Source organism: Bufo gargarizans, chromosome 3, assembly GCF_014858855.1.
Source record: "Bufo gargarizans isolate SCDJY-AF-19 chromosome 3, ASM1485885v1, whole genome shotgun sequence".
Classification (NCBI taxonomy): Eukaryota; Metazoa; Chordata; class Amphibia; order Anura; family Bufonidae; genus Bufo; species Bufo gargarizans.
The window spans coordinates 299,768,062-299,780,855 of NC_058082.1; the positions used below are offsets into that span (position 1 = coordinate 299,768,062).

Consider the following 12,794-nt stretch of genomic DNA (forward strand, 5'->3'; position numbering starts at 1 on the left):
CCTGTACTTCACATGGACCCAGAGATCTCTCCATTCATTGTTCTGCACAAGGGGAGTGTACTTTCTCAGAGGGCGTGTCTTTCTTTGTAGCTGCTCTCCTATCACAGCTCCAGAGGCGTGTCCATGCTCTCCCAATCAAAGCTCAGGAGGCAGTTAAAGGATGAAACTGAGCATGTGCGGCCATCTCAGTATGTAGGACAAAGAAATAATCAAAAAACAAACAGCAGGTGGCGCTATACAGATACATTTTATCGAATAACTCAGTGGCTATACTAAATGTTTAATTACATGCAATTACAAAAGTATTCAGATCCAGGTGCTGGTTTGGAAATTGTACAATATTTTTAATTAGGTGAATGCCTGTGTGGTCCTTTAAGACTATGAACACCTTGGGGCAGTTCTTTTTATTGCAGTTTACTTATTTTGGACTAAAAATATATATTTTTAATTTTCTTCTACAGCTTTCACTTTAAACAGGACCTGTTTGCCTGTTTTATTAACTACATGCATCCCCCATGTAATAACAATTCTGGAGCATCTATTCTTATGACTCTATGTTGTGCCATTCCTATATTATTTTTACTAGAAGTTATAAGTAAATTGCTAGCAGTCTGCAAAAAGGGTACAGAGGGGTTTTAACAAGTTGGGGGGTGTCCCTGCACAGACTCACTCTATCCAGTCAGTGCTGCCATTGTCAGATGGTGCAAGTACACCCCCCAACTTATTATCACCCCTCTGTACCCTTACTACAGACTGCTAGCAATTAATTCATAACTTCTAGCATAGACGTGCGCACTGCCCGATTCCCCTGTCGGTTATGCTGGCTGCTGCCTCCCACCGCACTGTAAATACATTTACAATACCTGGCTGTGGGCTGCTGGCGGCTAGTATTCACATAGGGGGGGCGGAGTCCGCCCTGGACCCAGCGGAGGCAGAGAGGGAGCCGTACGGTAAGTGCCATGCGGCGCAGGCGGAGTTGACGTCACGCTGCATCTGTGTGCCTTGCGCGCCTGCTAGCTGGTGAGGGCATATAAAAAAAGAAGTATGTACCAATGTACCCCCCTGTCCCACAGTGCTACGCCTCCTCTGTTGTCCCCTGTATTATACAAGGGTAAAATAACTAAGGAGTATCAGGGGACATTATTATACAGGGGTAATATAACTGAAGAGGGCTATCAGGGGACATTATATTACCCCTGTATAATGTCCTTGATAGCCCTCCTCAGTTATATTACCCCTGTATAATGTACTCTGATACCCCTTAGTTATATTACCCCCTGTATAATTTACCCTGATACCCCTCAGTTATATTACCCCCTGTATAATGTCATAAGTCATCAACAGGTCCCCCATAACAGTATGTCATCCACAGATGCCCTCATATCAGTGTGTCATCCACAGATCCCCATAACAGTGTGTCATCCACAGATCCCCCATAACAGTGTGTCATCCACAGATTCCCCCATCTCTGTGTCATCCACAGATTCCCCCATAACAGTGTGTCATCCACAGATCCCCCATAACAATGTGTCATCCACAGATCCCCCATAACAAGCAGAGGACAGCACAGCAGACGACTGAATAGCTTCTTTTGTAAGTAAATTATTTTATTATTGTGCTGAAACTGCTTTAAAGGAAACCTGTCACTGGGATTTTGTGTATAGAACTGAGGACATGGGTTACTAGATCGCCACTAGCACATCCACAATATCCAGTCCCTATAGCTCTGTGTGCTTTTATTGTTTAAAAAACTGATTTGATATATATGCAAATTAACCTGAGATGAATCCTGTCTCTGAGATGAGTCAGGGACAGGACTCATCTCAGGTTAATTTGCATATGTATTAAACAATAAAAGCACTCAGAGCTATAGGGACTGGGTATTGTGGATGTGCTAGCGGCGATCTAACAACCCATGTCCTCAGCTCTATACACAAAATCCCGGTAACAGGTTCCCTTTAAACTCTGAAGAAAAGTTTTGGAGTGTGTTTCTCTCTTTCTCAGGTCTGAAGCAATACCGAGGAAGAAAGGAAAACTCTTGAAAGCTTGTCTTTTAAGTATTAGGATAGTACAATAACAAGGTATCTCTGCGTATCACAATACTCTCGTATTTTGTAATCTTATTTATATTTACTTATTTAGTTTTTTTCAGTAGTATGATTAAGTGGTGAAAATTATTAGTGCCCCCCCCCCCCCCCCCCCATTTTTGACTGTGGTATCTTATGTGCCCCCCCTATATATTGTTCTTAGAGTCGCCACTGCGCAGAGGCGGAGTCACGGCAACGCTAGGGTGAGGATAGGTCATCAATATAAAAACTGTGCACAGTCCCTTTAAGTTACTAAATGAAACATAACCAGTAGCAGTCGAGGAAAAACTTGAAACCAGCAATGAAAAAATAGTTTGAAAGGCCTTTCTTCTTACTCTGGCGTGCACATTCACATCACACAACTGGTTGATCAAAGCACCTGTTTAAGGATCGAGGATCAGAAGAGAAACAAATTAGTTCATTTCTTGAGATTTTCCTCTAGTAGCAATGGAACAATAATATACGGTACTTGACTTTTGTTTTGCCAGAATTATATAAGATATGCCAGTGAAAGTTCAATTACTTCCAATGGCCCTTTCAAATGAGAAACTGAAAGTTATTTGCTTAATTAAGGTCCTGGGTTTTGAATCAAAGAATACTTTCTTGGCTGGTTTCTTCAAAAGATTATGCGGCAGGACTACACATGAATTCCTCGGGTACACATACAAGCGTTTCAGCATTTTAGCCAGTACATATTATCAGAACTATATCTTAGCATACTCCGTCAGCTCTGCATACTGCACCTGGACCTCTAGTGGTCCTTGCTGCACAATGTACTTGAAGGTCCTTTAGGCACCCTCCTATTCAGGACCATCATATAGCTACAAAGAGTGCCTCTCGCTGTACCCTGGCACCACGTAACTGATTTCAATGAGGACTGTCTAACTGAACACTTCCCCCCACAGATTACAGCAAGTTTCCGGGGCTCCCAACAGCGGGAAACCCTGTCATCAACTTTCCCTCTGGGGACCTCTTTAACAAAAAGAGATTGCCAAAGAGGACAATTGTAACATCCTAAAGAGAACCCATGCTCTGCCTTCTTGGTGTCAGCAATACGTCTAGGGATAAATACCTCGGTACATGCACATCTGATGGAGAATTACTTTTTTTTTTTTTTAAGTTAGATTCATATGAATGCAACAGAAAAAAAACATCTGTGTGACAATAAAAAGCGGGCCATACACTTGAGACAATGATCGGCCGCATTGTGGCCAATCAGTCATCCACAGGATTGTTCGTAGGATGGATCCCACCAGCAACATGCCAGACTAAACTAGAGCCAAAATGACCAACTTTTGTCTCATGTGTATGGCCAGCCTAATTGTAAGGAGCAGTAACACAGCCATGTGCAGGCAGATCTAACCTGCTAATGCCTGATCTAGAAAATCCTTAGCCAAGTACAAGAAATGTGTCCACCAGTTTCACCAGTCACAGACTGGGAAATACTAGTGAGATGTGTTTCAGCAGGCAGGACTATTTACTGATTGTATCTGCCAGGAAATTGATTACAGTAAGAAGGTATTTAAGAAATTCTTTATTTTGACGTGAGTGGGTGGCTTAAAAAAGCATCCAGCTCTGTAGTGACGTATCTGTGTAGGAGATATACCTGTGCAAGCGTTGCGGAGGATTCAGAGATCCCCTCAAGGCTGTGGTTTCAGGATTAGCTAAGTAAACATACAAACATGCGGTAAAACCATTTCTACAGTCAGGAGGTGACTAGATGACAAGACTGACATCTTATTCCAGGAATGTCTGGCACCTTCGCAGTAAAGCGCTCCTTGCCCCATGTGCATGTTACACATTAACACTTGGGAGGATTATGGTTCCTTCACTGAACAAACAAAGGGAAAGATTCTTACAGGGTTTCCATTACATTACAAATATTAGGATTGATGGTTGCGCACTGTAACAGTCATTGTACAGTACTGTATAAATACAAATATATCATGCCAGTCTCTAGCATCTGGAATCAGAAGACAATGCCAATAAAAAGCAAATAGCCGGATAAAACACTGCCTCGTTTGGTGCACTTGATGCATACGGCTATGCCACCCAGGCCCAACATAAACCATGCCTGACCTGGCCGGCTTGCCTACTGCCCACAGGTACAATGTCATCTCTGCCAGGATGTGCCAACCTACTGAGATACCTAGTGGACTGGAATAGTGATAGAAGTGGTAAAAAGCGTCGGAGAGGAGAACATTATTCTTCACTGTCCTCATACTCCTGCACTATTTCTCTTTAATAACGGTACATTTTTTAGGACAAGGTAGGTCACTCCAATAGGCAGCCACATGGGGCCAGATTTATCATTAGCTCAAGTCAGAATAATGGAGTAAAAAATTCTCAATTTTTTTTTGCGCAATCGACTTTTTTCAGCTCTGCGCTATGCTTGCCAGTTTTCTGAAAGTGGGTGTGTTTTCTTATGTAAATGAATCTCTAGACAGATTTACTATTGCGACAAATTAAAAAGTCACAAAAAATTGCGCAATTTCACTCCAGTGAGGACCGTGCTTATTTTATGCGACTTTTTATTGGAACATGCGACTTTTTCGGAAAAGACGCGTGACTTTTGTAAAGCCGCTTACTGACGGATAAACTGCAACTGTCAAACCACATTTATTACAGTCCTAAAGGGCCGATCATAAATCTGACTTGGCTAAGGCCTCTTTCACACTTGCGTTGTCCGGATCCGGCGTGTACTCCACTTGCCGGAATTACACGCCGGATCCGGAAAAACGCAAGTGTGCTGAAAGCATTTGAAGACGGATCCGTCTTCAAAATGCTTTCAGTGTTACTATGGCACCCAGGATGCTATTAAAGTCCTGGGTGCCATAGTAGGAGCGGGGAGCGGCATACTTACAGTCCACGCGGCTCCCGGGGCGCTCCAGAATGACGTCAGAGCGCCCCATGCGCATGGATCACGTGCCATGCGATCACGTGATCCATGCGCTTGGGGCGCCCTGACGTCACTCTGGAGCGCCCCGGGAGCCGCACGGACGGTAAGTATGCTGCTCCCACGCTCCCCACTACACTTTACCATGGCTGCCAGGACTTTAGCGTCCCGGCAGCCATGGTAACCATTCAGAAAAAGCTAAACGTCGTATCCGGCAATGCGCTGAAACGACGTTTAGCTTAAGGCCGGATCCGGATCAATGCCTTTCAATGGGCATTAATTCCGGATCCGGCCTTGCGGCAAGTCTTCAGGATTTTTGGCTGGAGCAAAAAGTGCAGCATGCTGCGGTATTTTCTCCTGGCCAAAAAACGTTCCGTTCCAGAACTGAAGACATCCTGATCCATCCTGAACGGATTTCACTCCATTCAGAATGCATTAGGATAAAACTGATCAGGATTCTTCCGGCATAGAGCCCCGACAACGGAACTCTATGCCGGAAGAAAAGAACGCAAGTGTGAAAGAGCCCTTAAACTGACTTTAGCCATATGTGAAAGTGGAGTGAGCTGTCAGAGTAATGATAAATCTGGCCCATGGAGTACATACATGAGAAACAGCCCAAAGTTAGATGTCAGCTTACCCAAATTCTAGAAGTTTGTGCTTCCTATTTTCATAGAGGTTGGTGGGACCAGCCGACCATCTAATGTGTACAGTATGAGGGTGCTGGAGTTCAATATGCACTATTCTTTTGTTTTTAGGAGGAGGTAACCCGCCACCACAGTTGTCCCTCTCCTCATTCATGCGTATGGGGGGGGTCAGGAGGAATAGCATTCGGCTGACAGCTATCTAAAGCGAATGGGGAGCTTTAGTAAAATGTTCTAGTAGTAGAACTAGGTACTATGCAAACAATAGGGGTATATCCAGGGCTATATTTACAACAAGGCACATGAGGGCATGTGCCCCTAGGGCATCAGGAAGGAGGGGGCATTACAGAAAAAGAACTGATGTTTTCTGTTCATTCTATCACCTTAGTGCTGCTTCTCATGGTTTATCTGGCAGCAATGAGGTCTCCTTTTGTTTATCGTAGCTACAAGTCAGGAGATGTATCCCTGATACTGCTTACCTACAGCTAATGGAACAGTCATCTCTTCAGGAAGACGGTGTAAGGGTTAAATCCACAAAAGTAAGTGATAAGGAGATCAGACATCAGGCCTGTATATGACCCATATGTATACTGCCAACTAGCAGAAGACCATCCCATAATCCACCCACCGACACCAAGGCAGTAAAGCTCTTCACTATCAGGGCTCATGCACACGACCGTAAAGGTTTTGCGGTTCGCAAATTGCGGATCAGCAAAACACGGATACCGGCTGAGTGCATGCTGCCAATTTTTTTTGATCCTGTGGAAATGTACTACCCTTGTCTGCAGAATGGACAAGAATAGGACATTCTTTTGCGGGGCAGCAGAAAGGACTTACAGAGGCGGACAGCATCTTTTTTCAGTTGAGATGAGTGAAAAGATTCTACAGAATTGATTTGTCCAATCAGCAGGGGTCCAGTCTTTATTTGCATAAGGACATCAAAATCAATTCTGTAGAATCTTTTCACTCATCTCTATTTGCAGCCCCCTTGAGATGAATGGGCCCGCATCCAATCCATAAAAAATGCTTATTGGATGTGAACTGAAACTAAACAAAAATGGGGGGAAAGTGGCAGTGCGTCTTATAGTCTGAATGCTAATGACCGCTGCCATTATGGAAGTGGTCATTAGCATGCAGGAGGCACAGCGAGGTAAGGGCAGCGCTGGCTGTACTCACCTCCCCTGGTCTTTTCCCTGGTCCGCTATGGTAGGCACACGTAGGCGCACACTATGACCTGACGCTGTACTCCGTCAGGTCACAATACACAGCGGAACCTGGAAGAAGCGACGGAGCTGCGAGTCCTGGATATGCGCCGCCATTCGTAGCAAGCAAGGCAAGTTTATTTCATTTTTTAACCCATACAGTACCAGCTCCTGTGCCCGCCCGATCAGCTGCAGGGGTCCGGCAGCCGGACCCCTGCTGTATGCGCTGCCATTGGTGAAAACACAGATGCCGGCGCATTAACCCTAGATGTGCCGCAGTCAGCGCTGACCGTGGCACGTGCGATGTCTGTGGAGGGAGGTGCCATTGGGTCCCCGCGCTGCTGTGATGGGAATCCGATGGCTTGGACGGCAGCCCGATGCCTTCCATAGGCATCGTGAGTGCCATCCGTGTCAGCCTGGGAGATCTAGCCCCCTGGATCTCATAGGCAGCAAGCTGTACGTGTATTACTAAGTGTAACACACTTACAGCCAATGCATGACAATACAGATGTATTGTAATGCATTGCACAGGGGATCAGACCCCCAAAAGTTGAAGTCCCAGGGTGGGACAAAAAAAAAGTACAAAAAAAAAGTTAAAAAGTTAATTTTTACACAATGAAAAAAAGCATCCTTTTAGCACAATTATTTTAAAAAATAGGGAAAAAAAGAGAAGACATATTAGGTATCGCTGCGTCCGTATCGACCACCTCTATAAAAATATTGCATGATCAACCCCATCAGGCGAACATAAAAAAAAAGGAAAAAAAAGGGCCAAAACAGCCATTTTCTGGTCGTCTTGCCCTACAAAAAGTGTAATACCAAGTGATCAAAAAGGTGTATGTATCCCAAAATGGTACCAATCAAACCGTCATTTTATCCCGCAAAAAATGAGCCATTACCTAAGACAATCGCCCAAAAAATAAAAAAATATATGGCAACACAAAAACAATATTTTATTCAGTTCAAAAAGGCTTTCACTGTGTAAAACTTAAAGGGAGTCTGTCACCAGAATTTGCCCTTATACACTGCTTACATAGTACTGTAGCATAACTATAGATGAGTCAAATGTATCTTTGTCCTTTTGTTTGGATGTTCACCAGGGGCAAAAACGCTGTTTTATTCATATGTAAATGAGGGCTTGCAAGTGCCCAAGGGCAGCGTTCGGGCTGTAAGTGCCCAGGCCGCTCTGCCTTCTTCTCACATAACCCCTCCCCAGCGGGTTGCTTGGCCCGCCCTGTAAGCCTTCCGCGTCATCCAGTGTACTGGCTGAGATCCCGACGGCGCATGCGCACTGCATTGAACAATGCTGCTGCCCACAATGGCCATCACAGTGCGCATGCGCCGGTGGGATCTCGGCCAGTAAGGGGTATGATCTGAGTCTGATCGGGACTGGGGATCTTATAGGAGTTGATCTGAGGCTGATGGGGGCTGTGGGGTCCATCTGATTAGGACTGGGGAGTCTGATTTGAAGCTGATTGGGGGTATGATCTAAGTCTGATGGGGGCTGAGGCGTCTCATTGGAGGCTGATCTGAGGCTATTGGGAGGATGGAGGGCTGAGAGGTCTGATTTGAGGCTGATGGGGGTTAAGGGGTTTGACTGAGGCTGAAGGAGCTTGGGGGTCTGATTTGAAGGTCTGATAGAATTTTTTTTTTTCTTATTTTCCTCAAAATCCTAGGTGCGTCTTATAGTCCGAAAAATACGGTAACTGAATTCCACATGTGTAAACTGCATGGCCAATAACCGCGTCACAAAACCACAGAAATCACGGTGAAACCAAATGCGTTTTCAACAGCGTTTTTTACCGTATGGTCAGAATCATTTTATGTAGCTACTATATACCCTCAAAAGGCAACTTTAGCTGAACTAATAGGAGATGTAAGCACCAAACGTGCCTAGGACAGCATCAACCAGAAATACAGCCCTATCACTAATAGTTTTGCATGTGCCACCAATATAAATAGTATGCATCCATTTTTGTCTGTTGTGACCAGACATGACAAGTTCTAGTTCCCCACAAAACTCCATGAAGACTATAGACAGTGTTTTGCATTCTTTACTTCTTATCTGCAGCCGAAGGATGACATTGTTGCTGAAAACAGGAACTGATAACGGATTGGAAATCAGTGTACTTCATGTCAAGTACTTCAGGGTCATAAAAAAAAGTGTTGTAATGACAGTCGAAGGTCCCACCCAACATGGGATGATCTTAGGTCATTTATTACATTTCCAGATGCACAATCTCTTCCAAAAAGCTAAGAGCAAGTAATGAACCTGTCATCACATCAATGCTTTTTTCAGTAGAGCTCTCACACTTTGTAACTGTGCCTGATATGAGCTAAATGTTGGGCCTGGAGCCCACCCATCTTACTGACATGCCCCTAGCTTGGCCACATCTTCACCGGCCTGTCTAGGGGCACGTCATTTAATGTTCATCACCAAATTACTAAAATGAATTGCATACTACAGGCGATTACGCTTTACATTTGGTTGTGCCATGTTTCCACATATGACAAACATTGTTGAAGTTGTATGAGATTAGAAAAACATGGCTGCCTTCTTCAGTGGACTTCCGATCCCCATCTGTCAACTCAGGCACGGACGGGGTGCATGTGCACATGCAATAACTGGCCTCAGCAGTGACATGTCCGTCACTATTGGATCACATGCCACTTGGGGACACGTCACTGCTGAGGCCACTCATTGGCTGCAGTGGCAAATGTGACCGTGCCCATGGAGAAATTGACCAGTGAACAAAGCCAGGGAGTCAGAACGACGTGTCAGAGGGAGGAGAGTATGGATTTCACTGGTAACGCTGGTTGGGGGGCAAAGTTTAAAAGAAAAAACCTGGACCAGCCCTTCATAGTTCAACATCAGTGACTGGAAACAATGCAATCAATTTGAGTCCTGTAATTCTGAGCCATAAAACTGTTGAACGTGCAAGACACGAATCACACTAATCACCAACGTGAGCGGACATCACCATTGTGCCTGTACTTATTGATTCCATCCGACATATTTTAAAAAGCAGTTATGAAATACCATGAAATAGAAGTAAATTATAAGCTGTAATAACCCGATAACATCATGTTTTATAACTACAGTATAATTACAGTAAAGATAATTCTCAGTCAGGTTGAGGTCAGGTCCAAGCTGAAGTAATCAAGATGCCGCATTCCTTAGATGCATGGGTTAAATATGGGCGAATGACTGGAATACATAGGGTACTATGACCCCACAATGTGCAAGTCACGCCCAGGCGCAGAAGCCAAGTTTAAAACCGTGTGGCCAATGGTTGTTGTACTACACTGCCTGTCCAAAAAGAAAGTCGCCACCTGGATTTAACTAAGCAAATAGTTATGAGCCTCCTATTGGATAATTACTGCATGGGCGATTATCTTTCAGCTGGCAACAAGTTATTTAACCCCCACTGGTGCAATGAGTTGCTTCTCATTTATTAAACAACCATGTCGAAAGACACATCTGGTGGTCGTGGAAAAGATATCAGTCTGTTTGACAAGGGTCAAATCATTGGCATGCATCAAGCAGAGAAAACATCTAAGGAGATTGCAGAAACTACTAAAATTGGGTTAAGAACTGTCCAACGCATTATTAAAAACTGGAAGGATAGTGGGGACCCATCATATTCGAGGAAGAAATGTGGCGGGAAAAAAATTCTGAATGATCGTGATCGGCGATCACTTAAACGTTTGGTGAAATCAAATCGAAGACAAACAACAGTAGAACTCAGGGCTATGTTTAATAGTGAAAGTAAGAGCATTTCCACAATCACAATGTGAAGGGAACTCAAGGGATTGGGACTGAGCAACTGTGTAGCCGTAAGAAAACCACTAATCAGTGAGGCAAACCAGAAAAAAAGGCTTCAGTTTGCTAGAGAGCATAAAGATTGGTCTCTGGAGCAATGGAAGAAGGTCATGTGGTCTGATGAGTCCAGATTTACCCTGTTCCAGAGTCATGGGGGCATCAGGGTAAGAAGAGAGGCAGATGAAGTGATGCACCCATCATGCCTAGTGCCTACTGTACAAGCCTGTGGGGTCAGTGATATGATCTGGGGTTGCTGCAGTTGGTCAGGTCTAGGTTTAGCAACAGTATGTGCTCCAAGAATGAGGTCAGCTGATTACCTGAACATACTGAATGACCAGGTTATTCCATCAATGGATTTTTTCTTCCCTGATGGCACGGGCATATTCCAAGATGACAATGCCAGCATTCATCGGGCTCAAATTGTGAAAGAGTGGTTCAGGGAGCATGAGGCATCATTTTCACACATGGATTGGCCACCACAGAGTCCAGACCTTAACCCCATTGAGAATCTTTTTTTTTTTTTTTTTTTTTTTTTTTTTTTGTGGCGACTTTTTTTTGGGACAGGCAGTGTATGTATACACACAGGGTGACCCACGAAAAAGTAGCCTGCCTTCAATCTCACCAAATCAAACTGCCTAATAATAAATCTGTTTTAGTTGCCCATAGCAACCAATCAGCGCTCAGCTTTCAGTTCCTACAGGGCTCTGATAAAATGAAAGCTGAGCTCTGATTGGTTGCTATGGACAACTAAGACTGATTTACTATCAGGCAGTTTGGTTCGGAGATATTGGAGGCGGGCTACTTTTTCATGGGTCACCCTGTATAAAAATCTAAATCTATGTCTAAAGACGGCATACCGTTACACAGCCTCCGGGTGGGTGATAAATCACAGGGGTAGACGATTTTCTCTGACTCTATATCAACTGTTATGATGCAGATTTTTACACCACAATTGTGGGGCAATTTTAGTGCAAAATTGCGCATCTTAGGACCTGCCCCGTTCCCACAAAGCCCCACCCCCTGGACAAGCATGTCAGAAAAAAGTGTACAAACCCTAGATGCGCCAAATTGTGCCACTTTTGAGACAGAAGCTTGGCGCAGACACACTAGTGAGTGTGTTCATCTACTAGCAATTTCTTCATGGCGTTGTTGTTCCCCCTATAGAGGTGATGTGAAGACTCCTGAAAAAACGCCAAGAGATGCCTTTTTGAAATTAAATTATAAAATAAAAACGCCACCTAATTAACAAAAGCGCCAATATCAAATAAAAAATAAACATTTGTGTGTCTTGCGTTTCAGCTAACATCTGGAATGGTGATTCTGCTGCGAAAACACGCAAAATGGCGCTTGCAAAAAAAAAAAAAACACCACTAAAACCGCAAAAGTCCAGTACATGTGGAGACATAGGTGACGGATAGCTCAGGATATGGTGATTTATCAAACACATAATAAAAGGTGAAATAATAATGTATTTGTAACCGGACAACCTACTAGTCAAAGTTGTCCTACCTGTACGCGGTGACAAATCGGTGGCGACCACTGCGATTTGTCCTCCCGGGACCCCTCAAGACATCATTTTACAAACCTGTCCTATATGGCACTGGGTGAGGGGAAGGCTTTTCTGGAATTATCTCCATTGCTAAAAAGGAATCATTGTGAAAGAAAAGCTGGCGACCAGGGATACTGTACGGCCACCTGTGGTCACCTGCTGCCCGAGTAGTGAAAGGGTTACTAGAAGACGACATACAGGTGACAGCCTTACCTGGAGGTTTCTCGGAGCACACCCGGCGGTCGCTGAGGTAAGCTGCGCACTTGTCGGGAGTTGTCCAGGACTGTCCTTATGTATCAGGCTCGGTAACTCCCACAATGCCTCAGTGCCAGGCGCGCCCTCCCCTCCCTGTCACCGTTATACTCTGTCACTTCTCGCCACAGACGGTGACCCTAACGCCCCCTCAGTCCGGCGCGCCGAGCGTGATTCCAGTGCATGATGAATATACTTCATGTGTGACAATTAGTCCACGGCAGCCATTCTGTTCTGTATTAAGTGGTTGTCCAGCGCCACTCTTATCCATGGACTGTGGAATTTACCTGAGGGCTCATAGACACGACTGGATATATCTGTTTAGAGGACCCATTCCTTCATTG

At 44.5% G+C, this 12,794-nt stretch overlaps 1 protein-coding gene across 1 annotated transcript in view; it reads right to left on the minus strand.

Annotated features, from left to right (window-relative positions):
- The window catches only part of TINAGL1 (tubulointerstitial nephritis antigen like 1), a 56,161-nt gene extending 43,605 nt beyond the window's left edge, over positions 1–12,556 (minus strand). The window contains 1 exon segment of the mRNA XM_044286570.1: positions 12,412–12,556. The gene's annotated coding sequence lies outside the window, so the exon portion shown is untranslated.
- Positions 12,557–12,794: the final 238 nt, after the last annotated feature.